The sequence below is a fragment of the Pundamilia nyererei genome, unplaced genomic scaffold (genome assembly GCF_000239375.1).
Source record: "Pundamilia nyererei isolate P.nyererei 1_Seehausen unplaced genomic scaffold, PunNye1.0 scaffold00038, whole genome shotgun sequence".
Taxonomy (NCBI): Eukaryota; Metazoa; Chordata; class Actinopteri; order Cichliformes; family Cichlidae; genus Pundamilia; species Pundamilia nyererei.
In genome coordinates, this window is record NW_005187439.1 from 2,851,787 (window position 1) to 2,866,920 (window position 15,134).

Here is a 15,134-nt window from a genome sequence, read left to right on the forward strand (position 1 = left end):
CCGCATTCCGCTTGGCCTGTCGATACCTGTCGGCTGCCTATTTAATTTTCATAATCAGCCAATTAGAAATGGCACAGGCACGGCAACAAGTTTCAGTTCTTTCAGATGCATGGTATATTTTGGTTCTTCATTTAGGTGCTGCCTTTGACAACCAGTGCCTGCAGAACAATGTAAGGAAAGACTGTAAAGTCCTAGAGATGTCACTTATCTGCAGTTCAGGATCTATTAGAAAATCGTGGCACAAAAAGAGACCAGTTGTCTTTAGTTTCAGCCCTTTCTGTTGGAGTCCCCAAATCTGTGGCTCAAAGGAACTCAGCATATGACATGCTACAAAACTTGGCTGCACTTTAAAAATGTTTTAGGAGGGAAGGTTTATGAAAGGAGAAAAAGAAAGAAACTTGTTTCACTTCCTCCCATATTCACCATGGGTCACTGCAGCAGTGTGATTCACAAGATTTGATAGATTTGTCTTTTTTTTTTTCTTTGTTTTTTACACCCAACAATGCCCTTCTGGACATAACCCTACCAGGGATAGATCTCTCCATCTGGGCTCAAACTGGGAAGCTTATTGGGTAAACCAATACACTATGGAGCCATGTTAGTGTGAGATTGTAGCTTCAGCAGAAAAAGCAAGGAGAGAGAGGGGGAGAAAATGGTTTAAACCAACCATAAAATGTGCTGTCTTATACAGGTTTCAGCAGGTATATTAATAAACCAAACTAATAAAACTGAGTGTAAAAACAGGACTGCAGTCAAAACTGCAAAAAGCAGTGTAAGCAAAAGGCTGCTGGCAATGCAGAAGAAACCCAGCTGCTCTGCCTGCACCTATTTATATGAATACAGGTGAGCCTCTTCAGCCCTGGGACTCCAAGGAGAGTGCAATTGTGATTTTAGAAACAGAAAAGAACAATTGGATGGTATTTTTTCCTGTGCATTGAAGACAAGCCTTCCTAACATGGACAAATACAGCTGGTATGAACAAATGCTGCCTTGACAGTTTTTTAGAAAGTGAAAATTTCAAATGCAAACCATTCTCTGGGGCTTGTCCTCTGAAACAAGTCCAAAATATCCAGGAAATATGTTCCCTATCTGGCTTCACCCACCCCTAACATCATCAGTCATGATTACTGGTTGCAAGAAGCTGACGATGAATCAACTCTTTGTTTTTTCATTGACTATGAGCTGACATAGGTGCCCTACTTAAGGACTACATCTCCATGTATCTCATAGAAACGCTAAATATATCTATAAATAAAATGTATTGGAGGGAAAAACTGGAAGGAATAATTTTTCCCCTAAGAATCTAAACGAAAGGATTTAGATGGTCTCTTGAAATTAAATCTTCTCTTATTGTCTGGGCATTGACATCAGAGGGATCTTCTAGGAATGACGACACTTGAACCACTTTTATCCAGATAATTTATTGGTCAGTGGGTGGTGGTTTTGCACATGTCTCATATCTCTAAGATAACCTGCCTGCTGCTCAGGCTCACTGGCTGTTGTCTCTATAAACATTGTGCCCAGCATGGACACGGTAAAGTCTGAAACAACAACTACATATGAATCCTCCCTGACAAAATGGCCTTATATCACACCCTGAGATGTGCAACAGTGATGGAAAAATCATTGATTATCCAGCTTGTTTTTATCCAGAAAATGAGCAGTGAGGGTCCTTGACAATCTGATAATAAGTTAAGTTGGTATGTGCTAACATTTGGGATCTCAATGCCACGTCTTCATTTCTAATTTCATCAAATTTGTACTAATAGTATTTTTTCTTAACCGCCGTAGCATAAAACACCCAGTCTGACTGCAAGTAGCTCAAAAAGCAATGGTAAAAGTTATGAATAGGATCAGATCTGCAGCTGGTTGTTGGATGATGGCTTTTGTTGAAGCTCCAGCTTTGATTTTTCCTCCCATATTTTTTTGCAAAAATCCACTTTAGTTTTAAAATATAGCTCTGCCGTCATCTTTTACACAACCCTAACTTCCTCTGTCAGATCCAGGACAATAATAGCTGGAGTAATATTAGCTGTTTGTACCGCTGCCATTCTTCAGGTGGCTTATTTGACATATACAAGCACTTTCAGTCCTTCACTCTCCAGAGTCTGGCTCCAGACCTTGACCATTGTTTTTATAAATGGCCTTTTTGAACTGAATAAGGACTCTTTGTTAAACAGGCCCTGGCCTGAAATAGCCTCCATGACTGGTCTCAGTAGCAGATATCCCTTTTTCCTCCCATTACTCATCCATTGACCCCCTACTTTTGTTTGCTCTAGCCTCAGGAGGATGCAGGAGCCAAAGGTGGCTAATCTGTTAGCATGTGTCTTTTTAACTTTATTTTGAAACAGGCCTGGAAAGAGGAATCCCTCTTTGGTTTCAAGATAATTAGATTAACCTACATTCCTCCTGAAGAAATATATTTTAAGAATGTGCGTTTTCATTACGTCCACATCAGGCAGTGTGTTTACTAACAGCCTGTAGAGCTAAATATAAATAATTATTTACTCTTTTCTAATTATGCTAATAGTGTTAATATGCAGATTGTGGGTGGAGGCATGTGGAGTGTATGTGGGTGGATTTAAGGCCATTTTGGAAGGATTCTCTGATTCACAGTGTGGGCAGCTGGACGGATGAATGGATGTATTTACAAATGGATGGACGATGGACAAAGCACAGTTAACCGTGTAAATGGATGAACATTAAAAGCGTGCATTGTCTCTGCTGGACTGGACACATTTATGGGGGCTTAAAAGACTTCAGATAGACCTATCCTGTTCATTTACAGCTTCTCATTTACATTCTTGGACTCTGCTAGACTAGCTATGTATGATTAACTGCATAAACTAATTTCTTTCTTTTTCTTATTGAATCAAACTGTTTTAGCTCCGCCCACATCACTTTTAAGCCAGTTTTCTTCTGACTGGCTGTCAATCACAAAGACAGTGGGCCTGTATTCATGTACCAAACTAAGAGTAAAAAAAAGTAGAATTTTCAGTGTGATATTCTCATTATATCGATAATACATGGATGGTATCTGCAGTTCTCTTGTTTGTTGTCCATGCTCTTCTTTCATACAGCACGTGATGATCGGTAATTCAGACATCTAGAAAGAAATTTGTCGATTGAATAAAGTCTCTGCTAAGTTAGCGAATGCTTTCTTTGCAATTGCAATCTAAATCTTCATTTTGTGCAATGATCTTCTATCTCTACTCACAGTAGTTCCGATATATTTAAACTCACTGACTTGTTATAAGGTGGAATTCTTCAGTCAAATGTTACATACTGGATTATCTGTCTCTATAGAAATTGGAAAGGCTGTATTATCCTTGGGAAAATACAGTAATGATTTCCAGCTGCCCTGTGCTGTGATTTTTTTTTTTAAAAAGCGTGTACCCACATCTGGATGTAGTTAATATTATGTCCATCGTAGGTTATACTGAGCCCCTGACAGTCTGTGAGCCATGTTTGGCCCCTAAGAGGTCAGGATATAGAGATGATTGACATGAAAATTAAAAATGAACAAACACGTGTTACACTTATGTCAAAAGATTAATCTTTATTTGTTGTTTTGATACAAAAACATATATAAAAACATGCATGTTAAAAAGCTAGCTCCAGCCTTTCTGTGTGGAGTTTGAATGGATTCCCATGCCTGCCTTGGTTCACCTCAGGTCCTCCAGCTCACAGGAACAGATCTGAGGCAGATTCAAAGCCTGCAGCACCTCATCACAGCAACCTAAATTTCAAAGGTTTGATGTTGCTTCAGGTTCGGGTCATTATTGTAAAGCACTAATGCTGCATTTTATGATTCTTCAGTTATTTGTTTGTTTCTGGCTCATCATCCTTTCTATCCCAGTCTGGCATGTCCTCACGATCCCCTCAGGCTCATATCAAATTAAATTAAACCATTAAATGTAACTCTGCTAATAAAATTAATGGCTAAATAACAAGCTGATTTACTTTCATCAGCAATTTGTCCGCCAATAAAATCACACGTGGTCAGCTATACAGTACTGGACTCATATTCCAAAGCCAAAACACATTAAAACCTTAAAGCATAATATCAGTGTCCTGGGGAGAATCATTTGTTAAAAATGTTGTTTTTCTCCATTTATTATGAATGTAAAAAAGAAAATTTTGGGTGAAACTGGAGATGCCCCTGTGGAGTTTCTGCAAAAAACCGTTATGACTCAGTCTAATTTATCAGTACTCTAAAATAACATATATCAGCTGGATTTAATACATTTGAATGAATAACTAGGACATAAAACATGATGATGAACTATAACGTAAAGATCCAGTAAGTGTGAACTATTGCTCCTTTCTAGCTTTGCTTACTCAGAGTAAAAACCTCAGAGTTTACCTGAGATTTAACTCTGGGTTTGTTTGTTTTTTATAAAGGTGGCCTAACATGATCCAGAGAAGGTTAGGTCGAGATAAGAGTTCAAGAGGTGAAAAACCAGCACCTGACCAGTCAGTTCTCTGGATAATAGCCTCATCATTCTTGGAAGATCCTGAATTTGTTCATGGAGTAAGACGGTCTTTAGGTTTTTAGAAACAATAAGAGTAAGAAAAACAGATTCTCAGTAGTTATATAACAGCATATTCATAAGAACAAAAATGTCTTGTTGACTTTATATAAAAAGAAGTCAAAGGTAAATATTTAATGCAACATTTTATTAGTGACCTGTGGGACCCAAATATTAAAATGTAACCTGTGAGAAAATGATTACATTCAGTCTAAATATCATTTCTTTTTTCCTCCTGCACTCAAACATCCACATGCTTTTTTTTTTGTACAATGTGATTTTACATTAAAACCTCCTTTTTTAGGTTTGTGTTTAATGTTTTATATAAACTATCATTGTATTTTCAGCCTGACTTAAACAGTCAGCCAAGTGAAGGGCTCAAGGTTGCAGGAAATACTATTTTTCTATTATTCTCCTTCTACTTTCTGTGATATACAAACTACTGCAATGGTGGATGCTCATATGAAACATGCCAACATTTAAAATAACAAAGTCAGTGTTTGTACAGGTAATCTAATGTGAACCAAAAGCTCTAAACACTCAGAAAATTGGTTTAAAGAAAGAAGGAAAGGCTAAAACTAAGTGGACGAAGGTTCATTAGTAGATAAAAAAGAATTACTCTGATCTGTGGATGTAATGTAAAGATGCTAAATGTATTTATGCAATTAAAAAAATTCCTTTAATATACGTAGACACAGAGGCTCAAAAAGCATGAGCCTCTGTGCTCATGCTTTTTGTTGTTGTCTTTGTTTCCTTTCTGAGTGAGAGTGGTAAGTTGTTTCCAAATATTATTGTGTCTCCATTACTATTATTTGACAATCCCTCTCTTTTCTAATTGGGTAATGCTTGGGGGGCAGCGATATAGCCTCATAATTATGACATGATATTTCAAGAACATTTGCAGTTTCTGTTCCAGCAAACTTGAAGAATGAAGTTTAAAATAACTCATTTACACTTTAGTTTAACAACAGCTAAAGTAGCTGAAGCTTGTAACTCATCAGATGCCTGCGATATATATTTGCGCTATATATTCACACAATAACACTGAGAAATATTTCATATCTAGGATATTATAACTAGCTGCTTAAAGCACTGCTTTTCCATGATGTAACCACATCAGTAATTTCCATGATGAATCAGCATGGCTGTGTCTTACCACTATCACTTCCTTCATAACCAGGTTCTACTTGACACTATGTTCTTGCCTCAAGTGGTGAAACAACCTTGTTGTTTCCACTTTTAGCAGGAACCGTTTTTTGAAGTAGTTCATTTTCAGATGCTAAGTTTGTATCAGAAAAGACACGTGACTCTGGCTTTCAGACATGCCTGGGTTTGTCTCATGCACGCACTAGAGAATACAAATTCATGGTGTTTGTATGATGTGAATGAATGTAGACTGTTTATGAGAGGGAAAGTGAGCTTTAAAAAAAAAAAAGATCTTTACTTACTCCAAGAAAGTATCGGTCTTCTCAAACAACAAACTATGACTCATGAGCTAGAAGCCCCTACTGAGTGAGAAGAAAAGGGTTTTGATTATGTTACATACAATCTATTTCTAGTAAAACAGAAATTAACTTTGATTAAATCAGTGAAAATCATGTGTCTACATTACATAAATTAATATTTAACAGTTACGGTTGCACTTAGTAACCTTCCTGTTAAACAGGAATGTAAGTAGAATAAAACCAATTGAGTCGTGTCCCCACGAGTTGTGCTTAGACTCATTCAGGCTATGATTTGTTAGAGAATTCCTTGCTCAAAAAACATAAAAACACAATCGAAAGGTAAGGCTCAGTGATAATAAACTGAAGTTAGTGAAGGTGAGTCCTAGCATACAGCTAGCAGCTACAGCTGTGTAAGCAGCCATGTCACTAACTTTAAGATTCACCGAAGTTCACATTTCATGTTTGAAGAAAAGCTCACTGTTTAGCTGTTATAAAGGAGCAAGCTAGACCAAATGAAGATTTATTACAGTAATATAGATTTTTATGTTGTAAGCATTGTTAAATAGCTTCCAGTTTAGTTCAGATCAGCACATCTGGAGTGTGATGGGCGGTGTTGATGCAGGGGTTCTTGAGTTCAGCTGCCAGGACTGTGGAAGTAGGTCAGACTAGAGCGCCTGGGAACCTCTGCTCAAGTATACATTACAAACAAGACCCAGCCCAGGGGGGAGCTGTAATCTTTTTAGGCCCCAACTTATCTCCAGGTCTGTTCAGCTTTAGCACACACCTGTTTTTTATTTAACAGAACACTAAATGTGGCACAAGGTACTGTAACATTTGACCTCTGGAGTTAATGAGATATTTCACTCTGGGACCTCAGTCTCTCATCTGTGTGGGTTTTTTTTTTTTTTTCTCCTAACATCATAGTCACTGAAATGAATCCTTCTTTCCGTCATTACTGTCCTTTTCCATTTCTTTCTCTTGTAGTCCCTGTTCTACAGTCACATGACAGAACATTGATGTTTTAACTTATTCTGGTTTCAAACTGAGTATATTTATGTCCCAGAGCCTCGGCGCACTTATTGATTAGTGTTGTAAAAAATGGTAAAGTGTTTTAAATATTTGAAACCAGCACATGGATTAAAGCTTGACCAGTATTTGATGAGTGTGTGAATGTGTGCGTGAATGGGTGGATGACTGGATATGTAAAGCGCTTTGGGGTCCTTAGGGACTAGTAAAGCGCTATATAAATACAGGCCATTTACCATTTGTAGAATCGGATATTCTGATGCTTCGGGTGATATGTTTCTTTCTGTCAGCTGCAGAAAAAACAAACATTTGTTACGTTGCTGTGTTTGTGGCAGTGTGTGTTCCCATCTAATCCAAAATTTAAATTGGCAAGACCAAGAGTCTAAAATGTCACATTTTCTCAACAACAAGATGTCATATTTATATATTCACTTGTTCAGTATTGTTGTTGCTTTTGATTTTGTTTATTAGAAAGACATGTTTTGTAAAGCTTAATGTCCAGGAATTTTATTCGGCTGAGTTAGAAGCTAACAGTAGCTATATGATATATCATGTTCTTAGTAAATTGCTTGATTCGGACACAAACTAAAAACCAGCAATATTTGGAGGGTTAGTGCAACCTTATTTTCTAGCTACAGAGCTGTAGTCACCCTAATATAAAGGATGACGGTTACATTGTCCTTAATAACAGGTCATATTCAGGGTCGTTGATTGGCAAACAACAACATATAGCAGGAAGAATTCACCAAAAACAAAACAAACCACAACATTGTGGTCATTAAGATCTTTTTACCAGTTTGGACTATTTGCACTTAAAAAAGTTCTAATCCAAAACTTAGTGTATTCATTTACACTTTACTCAGCGTGAGTACGATTGCTTTCTGAATATTTGGCGTTGAATTTTTGGTGTCTGGAATATTGCGTGCACACTGTGAGTTAGCTTAAAGATGTGCTAGGCATGAATAATAACCTAGAGAGGCTCCAAATGGCAACTGAATGGTTTTTGGGTGCTTGTGTTTATTAAAAAAAACAAAAGACAAAGAACTGCGTCACAATTTAAAAAAACAAGAGGCTCCATCCAAGCGCAGGAAACTGGGTCAATATGTCATCATTTCACAAGTGCATTTCCTTAATTGAAGTCTTAAAAAGGTCTTAAAAAAAGCATTGATTTGGGGATTTTTAATAGTGCAGGAACCCGGGCCAATTGCTGAAAGCACAATGCATGAGATGGACGGGTATCCACACTCAAGCATGCAAACACACGGTGTCTTCATGAACACATGCCCACACATGTGCTTCTTGCTAAGAAAAAAGTCTTAAAAACACAGGCCTGTTATACACACTGGTCTCCTCCCCTCATTGCACACTTCAGCTGAAAATCAGTCATGGGGAACAGCAGAGGTGTTTCTGAGCTGTGAAGGAGAAATCAGCCGTGATTGTTTCACAGCGCAGCTTTTGTTCTTAATCACAACCCTGAGATGAATTCAAGAGGTGGTGAATTCAATTAAAACTAAAATTAGTGCTTGTCTGCCAGCTGTGTGTGTGTACACGTGTGTGTTTGGGTGTGTTGAGTGCCATAAATGGAGGTGCTCATTTATCAGCCTTTAGCACAGCGCTCTTTCCAGGGAACCATTAACTGAAACGCCCGTTTGGAAAAGTGTGCTTAGCCCACGGGGAGCTGTCTAATCTACAGGCCTCCACTTAAACAATGCAATGCAATTATGATTATTAAGTTATTATGTTGGTTCGGTGAGCAGCTGCAGTGGTGGAGAATTTCCAAGTCATGATTAAATTAAGTTAAAGGCATTCAGTGGATGCTTTCATATCAAACAAACCAAACTTGAAAGTATCAGCTCTTTTCTTTGTCCAATTCGTGGAATGTTTTGTCCAAGAATGCTTAGAAACTATTTAGAAATTTGCTTCAGAATATAATTGTCATGTTTATCCCATTAAACACAAGATTTTCAAAAATGTGTAGAGGGTGGCTTCCACTCTTTTTTATATTTCTTACTGCTCCGTAGGTATAACACACACACACGATTGTAAGATCAACAGAGGTACTGGTGTTATTTTAGACGGCTATAATAAGGAATAATTAATTTTGGCTTCAGATATTGATTTAGTTTGTCTTTTTTCATTTGATTTTTGTTGGTATCAGTGAGCAGAAAGTAAAAAGACACTTACACACTCCATAATGTGAATCTTCCATTTCACTACATCCCAAAGGTTCTCTGTTCGATTCAGATCAGGTGACTGTGGAGGCCGCAGGAGTACAGTGAACTCATTGTCATGTTCAAGAAGACAGTTTGAGATGATTTGAGCTTTGTTTATAATGTGTTATCATACTGGAAACAGGCATCAAAAGATGGGTAAACTGTGGCCAGGGTGGATCCATGCTTTCATGTTGTTCACACCAAATTCTGACAATACCGTCTGAATATAACAGCAGAGATTAGGACTCATCAGACCAGGCAGCATTTATTTTTCCAGTCTTCTATTGCGTTTTCTGTTCTCAGCTCATAGGAGTGGCACCGGGTGAGGTCTTCTGCTGCTGTAGCTCATCTGCTTCAAGGTTTAACGTGAATAGATGCTCTTCTGCATAGCTTGGTTGTACTAAGTGGTTATTTGAGCTTCTGTTTCCATCACATAGGCTTGAAGTGGTCCATTCTCCTCTGATCTGAACATCAACCGGGCATTTTCACTCAGAGAACTGACACTGCATGGATATTTTCTTTTTTTCTGACGTTTGTGAACCGTAGAGATGGTAGTGTGGGAAAATCACAGTAGATCAGCAGTTTCTGAAATACGAATCGCCTCAATTGGATCCTTTTGACGTGAAGGAGTAGCGGGTCTGCTCTGAGGTCCTGAATGACCGAACTCCTCAGCTCCACTCAGTGCACTGCAGCTTATGATAATGAGGAGGTGAATGATGGTGATGAACCCACTCACTTATTTAAACTCTTTTTTTCATGTTCAAGAAATCAGTTTGAAATGAGCAGCAGAATGAGCCGTCAGACGATGGGTACTGGTCATAAAGGTGTGGACAATATTGCTCCGGCAGGCTCTGGCATTTAACTAATGCTCAGTTGCTACTAAGAGACCTAATGTATTCCAAGATAGAGTATCCATGAAACCCTCCAAACGTGCGTGAGCTGAAATAAACGCCTCAGTTTTAGCGTATAATCAGTTTTGTAGGATTAGTCAAATCTGTTAACAATCAATACAGCATTTATAATTGGAAAAAGTAGGTAAGTTTTTGTATAGTGAAGAAGTAGTACAGGCACTTAAAAAGATGCTCTGGTAAAATTTTAAGGTCAATGTCAGTTGTATTTCTATGGCACATTTAAAAGCAAGTAGACCACAGTGCATCGCAAGTTAGTTGATGAACAAGAGGAAATCATATAAAAATAAATACAGAAGAATAAGACATGAGGTGAAGCAAATGCATTATATTTAATATAAACAAAAGAAACTGATGGTACTCAAAATGAACTCTGATTAAAAGCCAACATAACAAAGTGAGCTTTACGATGGGATTTGAAAGACTGTATAGACTCTGAAGTACGAATATCAGGTGGCAAGTTTTTCCAGCGTCACCATGGCGATTGCTTTGAAGTCTCTTTGTGCTGGTTCCCATATTTGCTCTGTGCTTTGTGTTCATACCTAAATGCTAAGAGAAAGATTATATGTGTCCTCATTATGATAGGAATATGTATTGATCTGTGAAACTCTAGCCTATATGTTTATATTATTAAATGGTAATTATGAGACTGTGTTTGTCAATTCATTTTACGGAGAAATGCCAAAGTAATGTAACGAGTGGTATAACAAATTACTTTCTCCTGGGAGTAATTAGTGCATGTGTAACGCGCGGCGGACACTAAAGCGGTCGCGCCAGAATGTCACGCTAAAAAGAAAGATTCTTTAAAATACAAGGGGGAGAAAGCAAGTCAGATACCACGGGCACAGAGAGGAAGCAGGTCTGATCAGAAACAGTTTATTACTAGGCCAGGGAGCACAAATAAAAACACCCTTAAAATGTATGTAATAAAATGTTTGCTCTCTACTAAAAACAATTCTAAAACCCGTAAAACTACCATTCACTAAAACCCCCCTGCTATAATTAGGCCACATGTTCATTATGGGTCCATCAGCAGGCCAGGAATTCCTCCTTTAGAGCAGAGTCCACGCCAGCCCCGTCTTCAGCAGACAAGAAAGAGCCACCCATCTTCTTGTCCTTCCGCTGGCCCATCACTTCCCAGCCCGGCTTGCGTTCTGCACCCGAATCCATGATGTGACCACCGCCACAGCTCCCCTTGCGTCGGTGTCTGTTGCCGTTCCATGAGGTCAGGACTTGGTCGCCGCATCACACTGGCCATCTCGCATTAACCTTCCAGTCTGGGGCCTCTCTCTTTCAGTGCCCAGCTAGCCTGTTTTTAAAAGGTCTTTACACAGCTGATAGGCCACCTCTGGACACACCCCTGCCTCAGCAGGTGGTCCCTATCAGCTAATTTGTCCCATGTGCAGCCAGTCCACAGTGGATAAAAACCATGTCACATAAAACACTAAAAACCATGCAATAGAAACAGAATAAAACCATGCAAATAAAACACTCATAAATAAACACTAAAAATCAGAATAAAAACAATATACAAGATAAATACAAATTTCCACTGTGTGACACATGTATAGTAAGTTACCTAACATTTAACCGCAAGGCATGCAATTAATTCGCTTGATGCCTTAACGATAGTGGTGGCTCTCAAAGTGAAGCTAATGAGAATCCAATGAGAATCAATAAGAGAATCGATAAGAAATCAAACTGATAAGTGATATCGATAATGGAATCAGAATTGCTAAATTTGCATTGATTCCCGTCCCTACTGTGTTTGTACCTCGTTACTTCCCACTTCTGACTTGAGTCAGCTGCCTTCACAAAGTTCCAAAACATTTTGTTTTTAATAAAAACCAAGCTAAACATTCTCATAGAATGAACAAACCCTGTATTACTGAAATGAGCAAACCCTTCATTACTACTTTATTAAATTAAGCTTTTTTTGTGCAAAGAATACAAAAAACCCCAAACAAACTTATAGAAAACTCTAATCTAACCTTAACTCAGTTTAAGACTTAAGGTTTCATTAAGCAGTCACAGTGACTGTTTCTGTCTTCTGGTCCACATCACTCAGGGAGGTTTACATGAATACCGCTGACCTCTGACCTTTATCTGCTGACACCTTTCAGAAAATGTAAACCACTGCCAGGAACATAACAAACCCTGCATGATGTGACTGCACTGCTCAGCAGCTGGTGGGGAGTTCAACACAGAGTCAGCTTTTGTGACTTCTGTGGCAACATTTAGTCACTATTTTAAAGGATGTTTATGGTCAGATTTTTTCCCCTTTTAACTACAAACAGTCTGACAAAATCTGGCTTCAAAACAGCCTCATTTTGTGTTCAGCTGTTTAACCTTAACAATTTAATAGAGTAAATAGAAAATGATAGAAAATGTCTGTCTATTTATCTAAAGATGAAGAAGATTTCTTGAAGACAAGGAAGGCATCAAAATTTTACCACCATTGCTTAGAGAAATATTATTTGGTCATGAAAATAGTTGGCCAGTTTAGTGTCAACCTGATTGCTGATTAAATACTAGGCTTCAAAATCATAAATAAAAACTTAAATGCACCCAACACTGGTGAATGATGGATTTTTTTTTTTTAAGGTGCAGGAACTATTTAATAGCAGGTCTAGTGTAATTCTTTTTTTATTTTACTCCAACTCCATCATTGCTGTACTGTCTGCTTACCTGTTTTCTTGTAGTGTCCTTCATTCCCTCATCATTTGTCATGTTTGTCAGCGCATCAGGTCTGTATATTTTACAACTCAAGCAGAGTCTTTGGACTGTTACTTCACCGTCATAATGTTGAGGGTCGTGAGGATTCATGTTGCTTTAGTTTTAGCTATTCGCTGTGAGCTTGTTAGTTTTACATTTTTAGCTTGAGGTCCATATTTGCAAACCTTTAGATTCACATTTCTGAAGCCTGTCTATGTTGATATTGAGATTTCCTGAAACAGTGAAGGAGAGGGGGTAGGGGGGAGAGAGAGCAGCCCAAGTAGTGTCCAAGTTGGATTTCCCATAGTGAGTATTAAAGATGGATGTGATTGGTTTTGAACATTTATGTTTTAGCTGCTGCCATGTTGGGAGCCTGATGTGACCATGGGGCAGCTGTCAGAGTCACTATGTGCCTATCTCTAGTACTCAGGTGAATGAGTTAGAAAAAATTCATCTTCTTCAGAGTTGTTATGAAGTTGGAAACTATCTGCAGAGATCAAAATTATTTTTTTTGTGAGGCAGTAACATTATTAACTGTGCTGTAAATTTAGGACTATACCATGGGAGTCTGTGGGGATTAACTCTCTTTTAAAGACATCCTCAAGTGGACATTGGAGAAGCTGCAGTTATGAACATTATGTGATTGGCCTGAATAATACCATTTCCATTATGTGTCAATAAGTAATGGTGCAAAAAGTCTGCTGCAGTCAGTTCCTGATTCTTTCTGCACTCACTGCAGCAGGAACTCCCCACGTCTGCTCTGCAGTCTGGTGAGCTATGCTGACCTGAGCTCACAGCAGCAGTTCTCCATTATGTACAGGTTCTGGTTAGAGCGGCCATCTAGCTCGCAGTGAGCAGAACAAGACTCTTATTAAAGGTGGGCCAGCACCTGGACAACATCTGATTCGCTGTGTGTGTCTCTATCTTACTTCCTCTGCTGTTTCCAGAAGAGGAACTGCTTCAAAGATACAAATCTACAGGCAAGGCTACTCTGATCAGGAGTACGGCTTCAATTCAGAAGAACAGAAAGATTTGAAAACCAAGAGGATGTGACATGTTAGATTTTGTTTTCTCTATTTTTTTGATGCTAATAGGCTGCATCCTGCATTTGTGTGTTTCTGTGTGTGTCTGTGTGACATCCAGAACACAGAACTGACTGTGCAGACTTGGACTGTAAAAGCTAATTGCCTATGGCACCAGGCAGGCCTTCCACTAATGAACCATGTGCCTGAGGTTAATTCAATTTTAACTGGAGTTCTCGCAGGTCACAATGTTTCTCCGAGGGGGTAAAAAACAGAGAGGGTGGTTTAAAACAGGGGGGAAAAATATCAGCGCGAATTTATGACATCATGAATCATGTATGAGCCGGTGGGAAAAAAAAGTGAGCTTGTTGGCTTGTTAACAGTGTACATTTGACTAATATGTGATCATTCAAACAGCCATCCCTCATGATTTCAGATGAGAACACTTATTTCATTACTTATTTAAAGAATAAAGAAAAGATTCTTCTACCTGCTGCCGTCAGTCTGAAACTGACTGAAGGTTCAATAAGAACTCGAACGAACAATTCAGCAGTTATTGATGGTTTGTAGTTGTTGTAGTTGTATAGGTAATTTAATCACTTAAGTTAAGTAGTCTGATTTAGGAGTTCCCTTTATGAAACGGTGACCTTTTGGGATGTTAGATAAGAAGAAGGGTTGGGTGATCCTCTCTTTAGTCCCATTGGCCTGTCCTTCTCCCGTAAGTTTGCTAATAACAGATTTCTGGCCGGGGGAGCTTAACACGCACTCTTTAAGGTAGCAGATTACTTTCTCTCTTAAGGTCATGCTGATGGATGATAATCTCGGGTCAGAGTAATTATCAGTAGCTTGCCAATGAAGGCGATTTAATGCATTAAATCAAATTATTACTATTAGATTCAGTCCCTCATTGCAACTGTGCAGTTTGTAAAATTATTATGTGTGACTGATCCATTATCATCTCACAACTCTGTTCTCTGTATGCTCTTGTCTCTGTAAGGCCACACTTTCCCTTTACATGGTTTTTGTATATAAGATAAGATAACCTTTATTAGTCCCACGCGTGGGAAATTATAAATCTCTGCATGACTGTTATCTGAGGATATACTGGTTATGGTAAAAACAATAGTCACACAACCTTTGGTCTCAAAGAGCCCTGTTTTGACCCCCAGAATCAGAGCAGAATCAGGAAAAAATGCTTTTAAATATGTGTTTTCTGTTTCCTGGAATAATCTGCCATATGATCTGAAGCCATCACAAGTGATTACTGTGGAGG